The sequence below is a fragment of the Amborella trichopoda genome, chromosome 3, assembly GCF_054954075.1.
Source record: "Amborella trichopoda isolate Santa Cruz 75 chromosome 3, AtrichopodaSantaCruz75HAP2 v2.0, whole genome shotgun sequence".
NCBI lineage: Eukaryota > Viridiplantae > Streptophyta > Magnoliopsida > Amborellales > Amborellaceae > Amborella > Amborella trichopoda.
Window position 1 is genome coordinate 35,135,612 of NC_142338.1, and position 20,187 is coordinate 35,155,798.

Sequence of the window (20,187 nt, forward strand, 5' to 3'; positions counted from 1 at the left end):
GAAACAACATTTATAATGAATTTTAATAATTTTTTTGAATTTTTTTTAAAACTTAATCTGACTGATTCGGCTGACTCACGATCCAAATCACCGATTCACCAATCCGAATGGGCTTTTGAGGTGCTCGATCCGGGGCACCAATCTTTTTTTAAAACTTCTAAAAAAGTATATAAGTTTTATGTTGTAGAGGAAGCATAGAAAGCTTGCCGCACATTCTTTTCTATCGAGTTTTAAGCAATTCAGTTGAGAACATAAATTAGATAAGATTTCATCTAAGATCTTCCTGGATTTGGCTGTAAATATGTACAAATCAATATGTCAAACAATTATGGACACGTTTTCATTTATGGGCACGTACCGTCTCCTTCTCAAGACAATTTCGATTCCAACATATAAGAACTGATGCTTATAAAGGCTCTCCAGACAAATTAGTCCTCAAGACACAAAGAAATGGAAGATCTAATTCAAATAGTTTTCCAATTCAAATGCAGTGAACCAGCGAGATCTAGAGCACTAGCATTTTCCTCTAGTTTAGATAAAGAAAGTTGATGAAGGAAAGAAAACGGTTTGAAAAACTGTAAAAACTGTCTACAAAAAATTTGAAAGCTATCTACAGAGATCTAGAGCACTAGCATTGTCCTTTGGTCAACATAAAGAACGTTCATAGAGGAAAGACAATGGCTAGAAAAACTGTAAGAACTGTCTGCGGAAAATTTGATTTCTATATACATAGAGAGAGAATGCCCTTTCGTTTTGTGAAGGTTCAATGTAATTAAAAGATAAAGAGTTCTCGAATTTTTACTATCATAAAAAGGCTTAATAGTCACTATTTTCATGCGACTGTATACCCAAGTCAACCGCTGCTAAATTCGATCCTCAGTTTCCAAACTTATGAAAAACTCTGGAGCTCAAGCTTATGAAAAACTCAGCAATGCCATTTGACACTCCATTGACATGTTGCAACACAACTAAAGTTTAGACCATCTATTTCGCCCAACTCTTGAGGCAGCTAGTCGAGAAAACCTTAAGAAGACAACGACTGCTAGTGAACAAAATCTTATGAAATTAAAAGGACATGAATTTCTCTCACCTCTTCTAGGAAATGAACCCTCCTCATCATCTAGGAAGTTCCATCTCTCAACAACCAAGTGAGAAAACTCCTCACAAAACTGTGCACTCTCTCTCACTGGAACTGCACTTGACAAATCTTTTGCAGTGATCAAGCAGTTGGCCAAAAGTGCAGGTATATAATCACTTGACTCATCGCTTGGACAAATCCAGGAATCATTGGGCTCCCAAACCCTCGTTGGAAAGACATTCAAGTCTATCTCAAAGAACTCTTCTTCCTCTTCTCTCTCTTCTTCACATTGTTCCTTTTGATTACCATGGGAACAATAGCCAGTCCTGTTGGTTTTCTTCTTTCGTAGAAGTTTTTTGAGGTGAGCTGCCACGAATCAGAGATTCGAGAAACATTTGCTCCCATGATACAGTATGAAGATGGCCATTTCTGATATGTTGGTGCTGGCTCTTTAAGCAGCAAGAAAGTCAGGAGACTGCCGGCTTAGCAATGATGAGAAGGGGGCACTTTTTATGTCCAAATGCAATTTCATGGACATGATTAAAAGAAGGGCCAAGTCCTGCGGGGAGAGAGTGTCAAGAACCTTCCCCTGATGTGAGGAATTATCGGATAGTAAGCAGTATATAGGATATAAGCACGAGAGCCACTTATAAACATACCACCACATGAATCAAGGTTCATTGTTTAATAGATTAGTGGATGCCAATGGCTGATCTCTCTCTCTCTCTCTCTCCAAGAAAAAAGAAGGCAAGGGCCTATTATAGGTCAAAAACGGTCAGTTTAGCCACCATCACCAGCTCCCATCAGTATCTTCTAGAGAGAGAGAGGATATCAAGTTGGTGGGACAGTTGGTAAAAACTAAAAAAATAAAATAGGAAAGTATAACCAGCCATAACTACCATACCATTGGAAAAATCACATGTATAATGGAAGGGCGTGAAATGAACCTCAATTTTATGGTACCATGGTATTTCCATATATGATAGAGCCAAAATAGCAAACCAAAATTCGTGTCACTGACCTCAATGTATAACCGATCTCGATTAATTGGAAAAATACTATGATGATACAACCCACCTGAAAGCAAAACCAGCAAATGCATCCAGGACTCACGTTAGTAGAAACAGGGAACCCATAAAAATTGCCACTTCCACAGCACCATAAAAAATGGCACTTCCGGCTAAACCACCCACTTTTTCTTTCAACGTTTGTAAGCATAAGAACCTGTTTGAATGGAAGCAGCAGTTCCTTTGAACGATTACACATTTTGATCCCAGTGATTATGTACTAAGACATGTTAGGATCATTCATTTGCTTAGAAAATAGATGATGTATTGATCTTCTAAAGCCATCGCCCACCCCAGCACAACCCAAAACATCTCTATCAAGTTTAGGAAGTAATGCCAAACCTTCTACATAATAACAATGCAAACTAAATATTATTTTGTGAATCCAAGTTTTCTTCAATCAACTGTTTGGGAGTCCAATGGCGATAAGGCAAGGGATCAAAATTGATCCAGGTAGTAATAATATTCTTAGGTTCATCAAGTTCAAGAAATCAAGTTTTATTTTTATAATATCTATGATTTTATTCTATATCTTTGCAGCCAAGCCAACATGGTTCACCAAATTTACAAAAGTTTGCCATTTGGATCTTAAACCTAACCACTTCCTCGTTTGGTTGTGAGCGTAATTGGAGTACTTTTGAAGTAGTAAAGGTAATCTATATAATTGTATTAGTAATACATGAACTATAGATTTTAATTATTTAATATTTATATTAATTAATTTCATTTGATTTTGTTAGATTTGTACAAAGAAAAAGAACAGGCTTGAATCAAAACGGCTCAATGACCTAATCTATGTCAAGTATAATTGATTCTTGAAAGATAGGTTTGCTAAGAGAGATAAAGCCTCAATGGTTTAATCTATGTCAAGTATAATTGATTCTTGAAAGATAGGTTTGCTAAGAGAGATAAGAGAGACCCCCTAATATCAAAACATATGGACATATAGAGTGGTTATTTGATGATGATGAGGTCGAAAAGCATGAAGGATTGACGACATGATCATGGATGCTTCAAGGACATCAATCGTCCCTCCTATGGCCACTAAATCTTCTACACAGAGGACGAGGGTCGAGGAAGAGGAAGAGGAGGAAGAAGACGCAGATTCAGAAGAGACGGAGGAGGACCACCAATGTTTTGAGGGTGACTCCGATGCATATGATGCAAATGCAACTGACTCTACTTTTTCTGCTGATTAATGATGAATAATAATAATGACTAAACTTTAAACATTGATTGAAGATTCTTTTGAGTCTTCAAGCATTACTTTCATTTTTGTTTTCTTCCTCTTGGTTGCATATTGTGGATTGTGGATTTGTAGTTCAACTGGTTTGGTATTTGGTAACTATGGTTAAAGTTTTAAGTTTTAATTGGATATGAACCGACTTATGGTTATGCTTATGGACTGTGTGCTGATGTGTAGTATACTTCTGAATATTAATGCGCTCTAAATACCTAATTCTTATATTTTATACAATAGATATACTAATAGAAACTATAGAATCCTCATTTGATTCAACTGGGCCACCCAGGTTCTAGGCGCCTGCCTAGGCATTGGGCAGCCTAGACAGCCCAGACCACCTAGCACCCGCATAGTGCTTTTTGAAACACTGTGTATCAAATTCAAAGAAGTACCCCAATCCTAATTAATATGTCATGAGCAAGAAAGTGAAGGAAAACGCAGATCAATTGTTTTTCTTCCGCATGATGGCTGCTCAAGTACAGGCTTCCATTCTAGGTCTTTTTGAATAGTACTAAGTTTGGCCCAAAAGCATTGAGGTCCTTTCTCCACCTATTTCTCAGATCCATTTCCTGCGGCAGGTCTATTTTTATGGTGAGCGACCATTCTTGCCTCAATGGCAGTTGTGGCTCAACAATGCGAGAACTTTCAAAAGCAAAATGAGGAACATGGGGTAACCAGGGTACGGATTACCTGTCCCCTTAAGATTCAAGCCTTCAATTAGCATACTTTATCCTAGAAAGCTCTTGAAATGTATCAAATTCAAAGAAGTACCCCAATCCTAATTAATATGTCATGAGCAAGAAGGCCAAGGAAAATGCAAATCAATTGCTTTTCCTCTGTATGATCGCTGCCTAGGTACAGGCTTCCTTAACAGTAAGTTTGGCCCAAAAGCATTGAGGTCCTTTCTCCACCTATTCCTTTCTCCACCTATTCCTCTAATCCATTTCCTGCTGCAGGTCTATTACCATTCTTGCCTCAATTTGGCATTTGTGGCTCAACAATGCGAGAACTTTCAAAAGCGAAGTGAGGACATGGGGTCCCTGTGTTCAAAAATATAAATGCCCCAGTCACATTTTCGGCGCAAAATTGTATGACTTTTGGTGGCGTCTCATCTGTAGACTTTCTATAGAAATGGGGAAGCATGAATCACACTTGGCCCATGGGCATCACAAGACCAGGTTTATACAAGTCTCCTCATTTGGGGGTTGTCAGGCTCCTTAGGAAACCCTGGACCCTCAGGATGGATGGCCTCTTCAGGGACCTTCTAATCCATTTTTTGCTCTCGTATTTAGGCCACATTGGGTACTCACCAGCACTGAGGCCTTGGCACTTCTCAAAAGACTGGAACTGTTTGACTCTTGTTGCGTCACTCACTCCAAGTTGTTGGGGATTCATTCAATGTCATCAAATGTGCCTCCAAACAGCTCCTTGCCCCCAGCTTGAACCTTTGTTTGACCATAAATTGGCGTTTGCTAGCAACCTTCAGGTCTCATTTAGTCACATATGGCAGGAGGCTGATACTCTCGCCAAGGAGGTAACACGAAAGAGTTTGTAATCAACATGTTACAGTCCCAATGAGACAGTTTTGTAATACATGATGTTCTCTTCCTTTTCTTCTAGTCGTTGCTGAAATTGCCAATTTATAACAGTATGCAACTTGTAATTACTCTTCACAGAAATTAAAAAAAATCAACCTTTATCTCAAAAAAAGAATGACCAACAGGCATCTTTACCTTCTGCCTACAACACCTCTATTCCAAATTTTATTCAGTTTCTCCCATCACCACAGAAACTTTTAGATTTTTCTACCTCACTATGTTTTTGAGATCCCCGCTCATGACTTTATCCTCTAATCCACCTAATTAGCCTTCTCATACTTTTTATTTAGCCACTGACAAACAGCCCTTACTCCTCACATCCTAGAGTACATCTTAATAACCTATCAGAAGTACAACAAAAGCCACTATAAAGTACAATAAATATCCTTCACCTATTGGAGAAGCAAGATCAAAACCTAGTAAACCAAAAGCTACCATAGAAAAAAACCGCAAGCTACAACATGACACCAAGCGTCAACCATTTTGGCAGGCCCCTCTCCAAAAATGTTAAGGGTAACTCATGCATCGTACATGTCACTCACACGATCGTCGACACTTTTTCTAGAAAGAGGCTTCTTATAGGCAGGTTGAGGAAGATACAGTCACATGGGTGACTAATGACTGCAGACAAATCACCAAAAAAAAGTGCAGGTCAAAAACAAAACATTATGGGGAAAAACTGATACACGTTAGGATAACTTGCATATTGATTGGAATTTCTCGAATATATGCAATTCCTCTCGATTCGTAATTCAATACAAAAAATAGTTGGCTATATGATACTAGATATATGTTGTGCAATATCAACTATTTCCTTAGAAGGTGGTGAGATGATATCTTGAGCAGTTACATATTTAGGACCCCTGCATAGATAATTGCATCACGAGTTCCATACAGATCAAAATCAAAATATCAGACATGTTTAAGTCAACATGGTCCATGTAGTACCATGTATGCATCATGCACTTCTGAATGAACTAAAAAGGACACCAAAAGATCAGTTGCAAAACCTAGGAGTTAGGGAAGAAAAGACTCCCCACTCTGAATCCTCAATCCTGCTCCACTATCCATCTTGAACCTCATTCTTTAGCCAACTACAAAATCCTTCCAAATAATGAATTTTCTCACTTCCACTTTTGAAATAATAGCATACGCTAATGCTTCCAATATAGATCATCCCTCTTGCTATGCACCTGCATACAAAAACTTGGGATTCTGCTGCTGTTTTACACTTTGTTAAGCATCTCATTAGAAGACTCAACTTTTCCATAGATATAACCCCATCAAATGGCCCACAAATCACTCATTTCAAAATAGGAATTATGCACATCTCAATATATTCAACCAGTCCTTTTCTTCGACTTACATGTTCAAATATGAGAAGTCTGAGGCAAACTAACATTTTTTTTTTTTCTTTAGAAAGCAGTGCATATCATAATTATATCAGATTTTCATCACTTATTGCAACTCCCACACAGATGCACCATGGGGCTGTTACAATTTCCTTGGTCATAAGAGAATGGAAGGCAATTTCCTTGGTCATAAGAGAATGGAAGGCACACAAAAACTTATGTCACAAGTTGTTGGCCCTTGGTATTCAAGGAGATCAAGGCTTCAAACCATGAAGTTTCCCCACAAAAAAAAATCTGATCTACCCCTTTTTTTGTCCGTTGTGCATTGACCTGTCGGTAGACGCCTCCGTTTTCAAGTGAGACGTCAAGCATTCAACAAATGAAGTTTGTCCAAAAACAAACCAAGCTGGTCTACCCATTCTCATTCCTTAGCTTTGGCCTAGCTGCATTTTTATTTGTATGTTTTATTTTTTTGTAGGGGGTGGGAGGGGTGTTTGGGTTGGTGATTTCAATGGTAGGAATCGAACTTGAGATATAGCATTGCAAAAGTCAACCACTAACCAGTTATGCCCAATTCCAAGCTTGGAATTAGCAGTAGACATCCCAGATTTGTAAGCAGGAGGTCAAACGTTCCACCCTCAAAGTTTATCACCAAAACAAGATAAACTAACCTGTCCTTTTCTTTTCAGAATTCAGGCATGAGTTGATTGGTTATGGTGTTGACAATAGCAACACCGCATGCCACATTTAAATCCCAACAAAGATCTGTCCCAAAAACTCAGTCCACAGTTATCATCATTATAACTCATTCGACATGATGACTGCAATCACAAAGGACTCCTGTAGATCTGAACAAAATGCAAGTAATTGGTTGTCGTCTTGAAAATAGAACTCATACGTTGATCCCTTCAAATAGACAGGGACTTTAATATTTCCCTAATATTGCCCACATCAACTTTGATAATATTGCCAGAGGGAACAAGAAATAGACTATCAATTACACATGATTTTCGATGACTGAAATACAAGAAACTAGAATTTCTTGAAACAACATCTAAATGCATGGCCAATGTGAACCAAGAAAACCAGACCCAAAACCTAAAACATAACCCAGCATCTCATTGCCTTAGACACATATACACCAGAGAATGGAACTTGAGGAGAAACACAACAACGTACATATATAACAACTATGTGGAGCAAGTTGTAGCTATTAATTGTCAAAAGAAATAAAAAATTCACCAATAACGCCCCTCTATGTGAAGTTCAATAGAGTGATGAAATCCATTAAAAAAAAACAGATCAATAGAGTGATGAAGAAAATATGTTCAATCAAAAATCCAAACAAACAATAACTCCTAGAGTTGAGAACCTACAAATTTACAACCTAAAGCCAACTGGATGTTTTGCATTTAGTCTAAAAAATGAATTCAGGTCAGATAAATAATACCCTAAGAAGTAAAGGATGATATGTTCTTCTTTTAAAAGTAGTAGTAATTAAATCATAATTCCTAGAAGTTCTTTTTTTACGAGTAACAAGTCCAGAATATTCTTAGTTGCCCATCACATAGTCCCATAAGGTTCCAAAGAGGTAGCTAGGATCCAGCCTTCGCAAGTAAAGGTCCAATTTGGTTCTTTCCAAACCAAATAGACAGATGAGAAAGCTCAACCACAACTATAATACCAGTGATCTTCTTACAATTTCATTTTTCCATTCTTTCAAGAACATTACCCGCCACTTAAATAGATTTTTGAAATTGAGAGCCATATCTGTTCATTCAATATGAACTGAATAAGACAATAGCAATCCTTGCCCCAGGAGCCAACTTAGTTAACATATTCCACCCAAGGTTTATAATAGAAATAAAAAGATCATGAATGAGTACATATGTCACATCCATTGTGAAACATGTCAATTCAACAGCCACAAGCAACAATAGCAATGGTAAAATGATTGCAGTTCCCATGAATAGAAGAATGTACACAGAAGAATACAAGTAAAAGATCCACATGACATCCTAATATCCTTTATAAAAAACACAACCAACTCCGAGAAAAGAAAACAACACATTCATCAGACAGGCTTTACAATATTAACCGAATCCAAAAACAAATAGAAAAAGAAGCATTTTACATCTTTAAAAAAGAACTCTCTCGAGTTCAATTTTCGAGCTCCTACCAAAAATACAAATCCAAATCCAAAACCTCTGCACCATCAGAACAAAACCAACAAAGAGAATAGCAGATACACCAAGCAACAAGCATAAGCCACCAATCCTCTATGCTCTTCCCCATAAGAAGCAATACCAATACGAAGCTTGGTACTAGTGTCCCCCGCACACTGCGCCTCTGAGAAATGCTCAACTCAATCCCCAACATGGTTCCCAATAACTGGACAAATCAGGATATGGATAGTCGGTAGTAGCTAGAGCGATATAGCAATTGACGAATGATAGAAATTCTTCAGCTGGAAAAACTGACCCAATCGTTACTATCCATTTTGATCGAGGCCAGGACTCGACTTCAACTGTTAAGGGGGCCCACCTCCCACTCCCCCTCCCTTGGTCAATCAAGGGCAGTGAGTTGATTGACCAAGGCCTCCCCTTACGACGATGGATTTTGTCCATTTAATACCTCAAACATAGAATACAGATGAGATCAAAAACGCCTGGGCAAACAATGCAATAGCTTCGGTTAGAGCAAAGCCCAAAAAGGCATAACCAAATGATTGTTTAGCCAATGATGGATTTCCCACATCACGAAGAAGGCCCCCAATCCATACATGACCAATGTCCCTTGTGGAATAAATAGAGATAAAATAACAATGGGGAGCATACCATATCCAACCAAGCTCAAGCAAGTGTACAACGTCAATGTCCCATTACTCCCAGCTATCATATTGAAGGTGACATAGATAAAGCAAGCTAACACCGAGATCCACCCCAATATGATACCAAAATGCAGCTTTCCTACAAGTAATTGGAACAATCCAAAGAGCAATAGATAGAGAAAGGGGCCAGACAAATCTCCATCATCAAAAAAACTAGGATTTGATTTAAAAGGGTTGAGAATCAATTGGGTTTTCCTATAAATTTGTCAAGTGTTTATACTGAGCTCTTCAAGGAGAGGCAGATCGTCTTCAAATGTAGGGTTTCCATAGATGGGAGCTGAGAAATAAGAGGAGGTGGAGGCGGAAGCAGAGCTCATGTCAAAAGACATGAAAGGAAGATTGGGGGATTAGGATTAAGGGGGTGAGACTGAAGTATGGTTTGGGGTTGGAAAGGAGCAGAAGGGGCTCTTCTTTGTTGAGGGCCAGGATTTGGGAAAATCACAGGCGGGACGTTGAATTCTATAGATGAATGCATTGAAGAGAGAGCGGAGAAACCGAGAACAAGAAAGAGAAGGGCCCGTAAAAAGAAAGGCCTGCAATAGGAGCAAGAGGTAGGGAGAGAAACCTGCAAAAAGAAAGAAAAGCAAACCCCGGACTTGAGATCTGAAAAACTTGGAGAACCCTAGAAAAGCAGTAACTTGTTTATTGAGCAGTTTAGACAGAGAGAGAAGTGAAATAAAGACTCTGTAGGATGAGAGAAAAAAATAAACGGGCAAAGCCCTATAGAGAGAAAGAGAGGGATATTAACAGAGGAATGAAGAAGCAAGGTTAAGCTTTGAAGCGGGTGCCTCACGGATGATGCCTCTGGTGCGAGGAAAGAGAGGGTGGGGGTTTCTTTCTTCCTATTGGAGGGAGAGAGAGAGGGGGAGGGGGAGAGGGAGGACGGATTTTTTTTGGGTATCAAAAATATGTGCAATTAAAGGGGCAGTAAGAAAAATAAGCCGATTTCGTTATGATTTGTCACTACTCGCAATCCACATGTCTGTTCAGTGATGAGCGGTTAAGGTGGCGTGGAAGCCTGCTACACTATATTAAATATACACATTATATGTGGGCCTAAGATTTTTTGAAATGCATATTTTTTACATGGACGCAGTCTTATCACAATAGTTCTGGTGTCAAAAAATTACGTGAAAAATATATCACACTCGTTAGATTCACATGCCATTTATTCCTAATGATTCAAAAGCATTCATCTACAATAATAAGCAATCAGCTCATGATATAGCACTACAAGCTATTGTAGAAGTAGTTTAAGAACAATCAATTATAACACAAGAATTTGAACTGAATTAGAGGAAGCCATCAGATTCACTTATAATAGAGATTATGAAATCTAAAAAATAAAAAGAGGTTATCTAAAGTGAGAGCGACCTAGACAAAGTGAACAATTTTGAATGCTTCCTTGCTCTCAGATGGAGGCCCCTCCGACTTGCTACCAAGGCATATCACACAAAAAGACTACTCAAATCTAAGATTTCTCTTTCCTATTAGGTGGAACATAGAGCCTTTACTGTTAGTATCGTGGACTTAGCACAAAGTCCTTGCTGTTAATACCTAATGCAAGTAAATCTCTATAGGTCAAGGCCTTCCCTAAGAAGACATAAGTTTAATAGAAATAATGATGTGGAAGAGGATCACGTGCAATGAGGAGTGAGAGAAGATAGGCAAAGAAAGGGGTGAAATGAGGAACAATAACTTATCGATGTTTAAATTCTCTCTCTAGGATTGGCTCTCTCCTCCAAGATACATTCTCTTTTGGTGCTAATTGTCTTTGGGCCTATAGCCTTTGGGCTCAGATGATCTATTTGTACTAAAGAAAGCTATCAAGGCGAGCCAGGAATCAACATAAGAGGTCTGAGAGGAAGGAGGCGTCCACGAGGAGTGAAAAAGTCAGTGACAAAAGGAAGAAGAGAGTATACAAATCTATGAGGAACTACACATGATCAGAATCCAGAGTGGTCACCTGACTTGTTGATGAAGGATGGTGCAAATCAGAACCCGGGTCAATGAGATCCAATATTGACTCAATAACCACTGGTGAGGTCGAGCAACATCAAATCAGAGCTTGGATCATAGAGAACCAAGATTGAGACCGATTCATAAGCCTTAGAAACAACACACAATAACAAGACAGGCTCATGGAACAGAAGGATATATTAGTGCACCTATGGTCCATCTATAAGAGCAGCAACATACCGAGTCAATGTCTGAGCAAAGACCACAGATATTTTCCATGTTTTCAACTGCAACATATTCACCCTGGGATAGTTTGAAAATGTTCTTTTTCCTGTCAATGATTTTCAAGCACCCATCCGGCTGCCATTCACCAATATCTGCTGTATGCAATATAACTTCCAATTGAATGAATTCTATGTTGAAACATGAAACACCTTTTTTTTCAGAAAATGACCATGACAACATTAATTTTGAAGTACTACAGACAAGATACCGGTTTCAAACATGTAAGGCATGTCAGTGGTCTAATAAAATTATAGAATTGCTCAGGTAAAAGACTAAAATAAACTTTTCTGTTGAAAATCAGACCTCTGTGAGGAGAGGGTGGTGGCAGGTGTCAGTTGTTCCAACGAAAAATATTGCTGGATTTTAAAAGGTTATTATGGTTGCTTCTGGATTTTACTAGCCAAATTTTCCACCAGTGATATCAAATAGTAAATTTGATATGAACACTCCCATGGACAAACCTGTGTGAAACCATCCATCAATCATAACCTCCCTAGTCAGATCTTTACGTTTGTAGTATCCAGAAAACAGGGTTTTCCCCCTTACACAAATTTCCCCACGAGGTGTGCTTGCAAGAGCATCATAATTCATTTCAGGAGCAGACACCAAGCACACGTCCACAGTCCAACTGTCCCAAGCACAGAGAGCTCATTTGGTAGGGAGATAAAAGTACCTGTACAAGTTTCAGTCATACCTGGAACAACAGTCAATTGCATTAGTGCTAGCTCCTAAAACTAAGATGGAAAACTTATTCCAGATAAAATCAGTTACAACGAGGCCTCCGGAAGAAATTATAATTGCATTGCATATTTTACAACAAAGGAAGAAATATTTTAAAAACGTGCAAACTAAAGTCAACCGCTAGTGGATGTCTCATTACACTGTCAGACTTTTATTATTAACCAATAGAAGCCATCAACTGTCTGAAGAAGTCGCAGTTGAAAAAACAAAAATCTGATGAGGTTGAAAAAAATCTCATTACACTGTACTTTGCTTGTGGTAAAGTATCTTCACACATGTGACATTGATCATATTTGGGCTAGAACTTTAAAGCCATTTACTCAACATTTGAGTACAAGTGTAAAGAAAATCATAAAAGTGTAATATTTTTTTTTTTTTTTAAAGTTTTTCTTTTGATAATTGAGTCAAATCTGATATTTGTATTGGAATATATTGAAATTTAGGTTTGCACATAATCAGGGCCCCGAATCTGTCAACAATTATGTAGATATGGATGATCTGGTAGTTATAGACCTCTACTAGTTTTAGGGAGAGCATGCACAATATTTGAAAGACAGCTTGTGATCTATATGCAAATGCTTTTGTTGTTTCAGACCCACCGATAGTTCTAATGGATTTTTATTCATTAGCACATAAATATTTTTAAATGCATGATCCAATATTGAGATTTATCAGATTAGTCCTGTTCTAATGTCCATTCAGGATAAGAATTTTGGGGATTTCTTTAATTTTTTTGCAAATTGTGTAGGCAGGTCAGGTTCTCTTGGTACTTCCATGCCATTTTTTGAGAATTCAGAATCAGCCCTTTTTAGTGCAATGGGCAACTAGAAGTTCTTTGAAATTCTTGATGTGCTCTATTTTCATATTGGCAGCTTTTTTCTGAAGCTATGAAATAAAATTTATGCCTAAAGCTCTATAAATCTTCATTGTTATCTCTCTCAATTCTCATCAATTTTTAAGATATTTTGTACTCATGCTTCATTATACCTCGTTTACCTTTAACTCAATAGGTGCTGTTTGAAGATCAAAATTGTTGCTTAAAAAAAAGCACAGAGACATATTCCTCTCATAACCCAGATTGGTGCTATATAGTTACTTCCAATGAAGAATCTCCCAAGGTTTCATCACTTCCACAAGCACTCAGTGTTTAGAATCTTTTTCACTCTGCACTCCCCTAACAGACACTAGCTACACATTTCTACTTCAACAAAAGCCAGTGCCCTCCTAGGGAAGAGGGCAGCTAGTTTGTTAGGGTGCCATATCATTAAGAACTCATTTGCAGTGTATATACGCTTACAAATATATCTAATATTTATCAAAGATTTGTGTCTAGCAAGTTTTCAATTATGCACAAGAGATACTTAGGGGTTTTGTGTTTACATTAATCAAGCCTAGAGCCCTGTTTAGTAAAAGGGATACATTCGTCCTAATGAAACGTCCACAGATGTTATTTAAGTGCACTATGATTCATCATAGGGTTTGTCACATGTTAGCGAGGTAACATCTACCCGAGCAGCCAATCACATCCATCTACCATATAGGATGGATTTCACACATTAGACAACTTAATATGTGGCCTTGCGTGGGATTCTTAGATTAGGAAGTGATTGTAAGATGCATGAGGATATATTTCCACTTGATCATTCCGCTTTGATATAAAACATAAAAGAAGCTTCAATAAATAAAATTTCTGCACATTGAGAAAGAGAAGTTGAGCACAGAACCTGGTTGGATTTAGAGTGGTTATTATTTTGCACGCATTACCGTGCCAATGAGATTGATCAATTTGAGAGTTTTTTCCTGCATGATGAGAGAACTATGTCCCAGTTTTTCTTTCCTTGGAAATCTTTCAAGTATGTTTGCACCCAATCCAATGTTAATACATGACACGATTTCTTAGAAGTACTTTCTCAGTCTTTGCCTTGGTATCATAATAATTTCAATGAAATTCATCTAACATTTGCAATGCAAGATACCATAAATATATTTTCCTTGTGATCCATTTAAGGCACCAGGTATAAGGAAACATGTTTATATTGGTCAAGCTCATAAGTATGCTTTAAGTCCTCTGATATTAAGAATTTGTCAGCTAAATTCTCTATATTAAATACTGATGGAAAGTTTAAATATGCCTTAGGTCCTTAGCTTCATTGGAATACACTTTATAGCAATATAATAGCATCTGCTGTTGCTATGGTAAAAGGAGAAGCCAGTATGACTCTACAATTACATCATTTCAGAAATTCAAGCAAAGATATCACAAATAGAAATCTCAAAGCGATAAATACCATAGCCTTGTAGAACATGAGCGCAAGTCACCACTCGTAGAAAAGCTTCCACATGGGAGGCAAGGGGAGCTGCTCCATATAGAATTAGTTGTACACGCCCTCCTAATCCTTGTTTCACCTGTAAACAATATAATAATCAAGACAGAGAAAGTATAAATTATCCCAAAAACAAGTAACAAGCATAATAAGAGTAATTTGATACGGCCATCACACCACCTTGTTGAAAACTATCTTATCAAAAATTGGCGCTGCCTGATCATGATTGTATCCCTTCTTCATGTAATTAAGTTTGCTCTGATTATTCATTGTAAACATCAGAAAATATGATTATAAGAAGAATGGCAGTAACAGAACCTCTAGACATTGCATGCATAATGTACATGCCAAGCTTTCTGAGGCAACACAAGAAAGCAAATCAATTGTGGCAGAAACATCAAAAGCAAGACATGACACTAAGATATGTGTTTGCAACAGAAAGAAAAAATTACGACCATGAGAGTTTCCTTATCAGAAAAGGTTTATATCTAAACCCATAAAAGATCAAGGGAAAAGAGTCACTGAGAAAAGAACTCCAATATAAAGGAACATTTAACAGATGCCAACAAGAAAATTATGACGAGAAGGAAAAGCTCTCAGTAAGAAAAGAATCACTAAGAAAAAATCCCCAACATAAAGGAACTTTCAACAGATACCAACAAGAAAATCATGACGAGAAGGAAAAACCCTAATGCTGAGCAATATGGTACTCATACTTTCCTGACATATCATTCTCTAAAGCAAAGCTGATTAAATTACAAGCTCAAAAATAATATCTTCAGTGGAGAACTTATCAAAAGAAATAAGAAATTTTCAGTTGAGATCTTACTATGCATGTGCAACATCAAACAATGTCTTCTTGAATCTACCCCCGGCAGAAATCTTCTGATTCAAACCTGAAATCCATGCAGAATATCCATATCCCAAAGCCCTGAATATTGCATTATACATATAAAACAGATCTCCAAGCCACAACTGTCCTCTGAAACATGATGTTTTCAACTGAATAAAGTCTGCCTATATATCATCATCACAATAATTAGAATTTGCCTATGCTCTTTTTTTTCCCCAGATGTTTAACTACTTTCGTTTAATTAAAAAATGTGTTTACAAGTATAATGTTCGTAAACAATGAATTCTATGCATACGAGACTCCGCTGAAAAAAAAAAAGTAATTTAGACACAAAAGGACTCTATGATATATGAACTTGACGCCTTAATTCATCACTACATACTCAGCCAAAATATGCTACCAAACGTGAAGTTTTTCATTTGATGGACTCAAAATTTCATAAGCAAATGACCTTTAAGGACTACTATATAATATCCCCATATATTTGTGAATGTGGATGTTTTATCATGTAGACCCAATATTCTTGTGAAGATCTCTCTCTCTCTTGCTAACTAATATTAGGTCGTACTCTCTCTCTCTTGTGAATATCATTATATAGTTTCAAATTGTGACAAACATCAATGCATGGCTAATCATCATCTACAGATCTATCACACTTGTTACATTCACGTGCCATATATTCCTAATGATTCAAAAGCACTCAACTACAATAATAAGCAATCAGCTCACGATATAACACTACAAGCTATTGTAGAAGTAGTTTAAGAACAATCAATCATAACTCAAGAATTTGAACTGAATTAGAGGAAGCCATCAGATTCACTTATAATAGAGAATGAAATCTAAAAAACAAAAAGAGGTTATCTTAAGTGAGAGCGACCTACACAAAGTCAACAATTTTGAATGCTTCCTTGCTCTCAGATGGAGACCCCTCCGACTTGCTACCAAGGCATATCTGAAAGAAAGACCTATGTGATTTCCTTTACCGGGAAATACATTTTAACTTTTTTTTTTCACCTCTTTCTTTTGGCAAAATATCACTTACAAATGGTCTTTATTATAATAAGATAAATTTCAAAATAAAATTAGAATGACAATAAAACCAAGATCTTAACAACTTGATGTCATTGCAACAACTATGCATTATGCTTGAGAATAAAAGATAAGATTGCAAGAAACAAAAGGAAGAGTGCCGAAAATTACCTCAACCGTGCTTATTACACCCCACACCGAGTTACCACTATCCGATGGCGCGGGATCAACGGTCTAGCTTCAATCTCGAACCGGGAAAGCAAATTTTGGCTAAGCCATACAAATGGAACATAAACTCCTTTGATCACAAACTCAAACCCTAAGTGAATTATCTTAGCAACTTAGTTTGAGAGAGATGGATTATCTTTTTACTAAACCCTAAAATCCTTAGCCATAAATCCATATTTGAGAGATAGAAGAGAAAAACTCCATAACCTAAACCATTAGGTTCTTTCACAATGTGAGAGAGAGAGACCAAACATGAAAGAGACAAACTTTCTTAAGAGAGACAGATAGAAAGATGAGGTGTAGAGATTTTTTGGTAGAGACAATCCCTTTTTATAGGCTTTAAATAAGATTAAGGTTTCTTAGGGTTTTCTTTGGCTTGCCTCTTCTTATGATATTGAACATAGACTGTCGATCAAGGGTGACTTGTGGGGTGAAAGATCTGAGCGATCCGTTCCATAAATGGGTCGTCAACATTATGGAAGGTACACGAACCCTTTCCTAAACCATTTTCTCATCAATATAAATTAAATAAATGAAATTTAATCAAAATATTGTGCATACCATAAAATAGTACAAGTCTACTCAATCTTTCCACAAAATCTTTCAAAGATATATCAAGTCAATATTTAATCAATATCTTCCAAACATATGGCCACATGCCATATCACCAAAAAAATAGGAAAGAGAATAAGGGTGGGGTGTGCCACCCAAGGGAGGCATTCATGGGCCCCACCTTCTAAAGATATGGTGAGCCCATGTGCACAATGGGCTCCCATGATATTTTTATATATTTAAAATTAATAAAAGGATTTTAGAATATTATTTGAATATTTATATCATTGTAATATCAATATCTTTAATTTTATAAATCCAAAAATTATAAATAAACTATCCAGGGGTTCATAAAAATTCAAATAATAATCTTAAAATAATTTTCATCATAAAACAAACACAATTAAATTAATTTGATGGGAAAATGATCTATATGGTTTAGAAATCAACATTCATAGAGCACTCCACCTTCAACTGTGGACTATAGATCACACTTGCTTTATCAAACCGACTCAGTATTTTTCATGACCCACAGTCCAAGTAGGGACTCATTAGCGGGTCACTAAAGTCCAGCCGATGAGCCAAGGGATCGCAATCTCAGTATGTGGATTTCAGGTCCTCCCCTAGAGATAAGTCAAGGTCACCAAGACTTTATGCGACTACAGCTCTATGGCGCATAGGGGTATCTCTCGTACATGCATACGCTTCACCCTAAAAGGTGGATTTCTGGCTTTTCCAAATGATCTATCGATATGCATGTCATGTTATGGTACACGGATGAGGTTTTGGCCCCTATCTTTGTAGGCCACCATCACACACAAGGGTCACACAGTCCCTCGGCTCACTCATCCGAGAATGTTCTCCGACCTCATCAAGGGCTAACGCATAAACCCTCATCGGTTTGTTCTTCATACCCAGGTAACTTAGGTTTTTTCCAACCGACTGGCCTAGATCATTATACACAGAACGGTATCAGCAAACCATCGTTTGCTTAGTATGGTCCACGAGGGACCACACTTCCATTGAGTTCATGTTCCACTATATCATTTCATGTTATAAGCACTCATAAAGCCTTTAAAGGTCACATAAACCCAACATCTCTTATTTGGCCTTTGAATGCCTTACATTCTCTCTTTGTCATTTCTCTTATTCTCATCTCTCTCTCCCAATTACAATCTCTCTCAAGCGTTTTTATTTATTCTCTCAATACATTCATCATGGCTTTCGTCATCAATCCTTTCACAAAAGAATTTGTAGAGACAACACATTTTTCTTTTTGCTGCTCGAATCTCATCTCAAAAATGGTCGTAGCTCATCTTTTACATTGCATCGCGAATCATGGACCTGTTGTCACAAAAGACTATCACGTACCCTCATCGCATGGGTCGTATGTTCATGGGCTCAAAAGAATTCTTCAAATATTTAGTTTATCTAGATCTCGATCTTTTTCAATCTCACCTCATTCCTCAAGTGATAAAAACATGGTTTTACATGCTTGGAGTTCTTATGGAATCGTGACTCCTTTGACACGCATATCGTCACCATACTGTTGCAAAAAATTCTTACTGTCTCACAGTGCACGAGGTGAAAGTCGACTAAGAAATTTTTTAATCCATACAGCCTCCTCGATCACCAAACAACACGTCACATACTCTGCTTTCATGGTGGACAATTTCGTCACATTTTGTTTATTTAATTTTCAAGAAACTGTACCCTCTCTAAATATGAACACATATCCAGATGTAGACTTCGCGTCATCTGGATCTGTGAGATAGCTTGTACCTGTATATTTGAATATCCAAGCCGCTAAAAAAACATGGGGCTATAGCAGCTCCCACTCAATTATTGCACATACAACATATACATTATCAACATTCTTATGCATATATTATGAGGTAGCATATCAAGTCTCATGCAATATGTAATTCAATACCCGTTGGTTTCACAATATGCAAAAACCTTTATGACCCACAAAGGTTCAACCACACTAGACATCTTGGTAGTAAATTCATACAAACTAAGTTATCTAATCAACACAATATATGTCAGGGAAGCCCAACATGATGGCATTCCTACAACATTCCCTATAGTTCAAAGTTTTAGGTAATCGAGGATTCTAAATAACTAGAAACATGGGTCAAGGCATATAGGTATTTAAAAAAATAGTGCATGATAGTTTTTCTCCTACTTTTATAAATACCTTCAAGACATAATGTTTTTCATTTTAATAAAAACAACTGACTTGGTAAATATATATGCATTCACAAGCAATAGTTATATAATAGTATGATAGTTTAAAATGATTTTCATAAAAACTTAATGAACCTTGCAAGACTATGTGGTTTTCTCAAAACCATATTCATAGACTTAGGCTTTTATCAAAATATCTAATTTAATTATAAAATACATGCTTAACTTTCATAAATCATTTTACCGCATTCACCTTTAATTTCCTACCTAGTCAAGTTCATGGCCCTAAAAATAAATCATATATACCATCTTATAATTTTATCCAAAATAAAGCACGACTAAATAATGTTTATTAAAGCCTTGACAAACTACTTCTTTTTTGGCAATTACGGAGAATTTATCAAGAGATCATCATCACATACAACACATCATACTATAGACATTATTAAGAGGATGGTCACCAAGACCAAATTCCATCAGAACACTCTTTTTGTGCTTACATATTTGAATGAGCCACACCCTTCTCTCGTGTTCCATCTTTAGGGCTCAAAGCCCTTTATCAAATCACATCTCCATGTGTATCACTACCTTAAGTAGTTCATACTCAAGCACAAGGAGGCACAAAAACACAAGTATTCAAAACCAATACTTTCAAATTTGTTAGCACTTATCACTTAATGTCCATACACTCCATACATATTCATAAAACAATTAGGCAAAATATATTATACTCTAGGAGAATTGTCTGTTGAAGTTTGTGCCACAGGCCTAGAAATATGCACAAAACCTAAAACT

General features: G+C 37.0%; 2 pseudogenes across 2 annotated transcripts; both read right to left on the reverse strand.

The window, feature by feature from the left end:
• Nucleotides 1-751: 751 nt before the first annotated feature.
• LOC110007321 (long chain acyl-CoA synthetase 4-like) lies at nt 752-15,961 on the reverse strand (annotated as a pseudogene). The gene is made up of 6 exons (XR_002281018.2): nt 15,367-15,961; nt 14,718-14,795; nt 14,502-14,619; nt 11,934-12,166; nt 2,100-2,155; nt 752-1,637 (listed from the first exon to the last, which is right to left on the reverse strand). The product of XR_002281018.2 is annotated as a long chain acyl-CoA synthetase 4-like (transcript).
• On the reverse strand, nt 8,282-10,046 carry LOC18422486 (uncharacterized; annotated as a pseudogene). The gene is made up of 2 exons (XR_016052437.1): nt 9,076-10,046; nt 8,282-8,662 (listed from the first exon to the last, which is right to left on the reverse strand). The product of XR_016052437.1 is annotated as an uncharacterized LOC18422486 (transcript).
• Nucleotides 15,962-20,187: the final 4,226 nt, after the last annotated feature.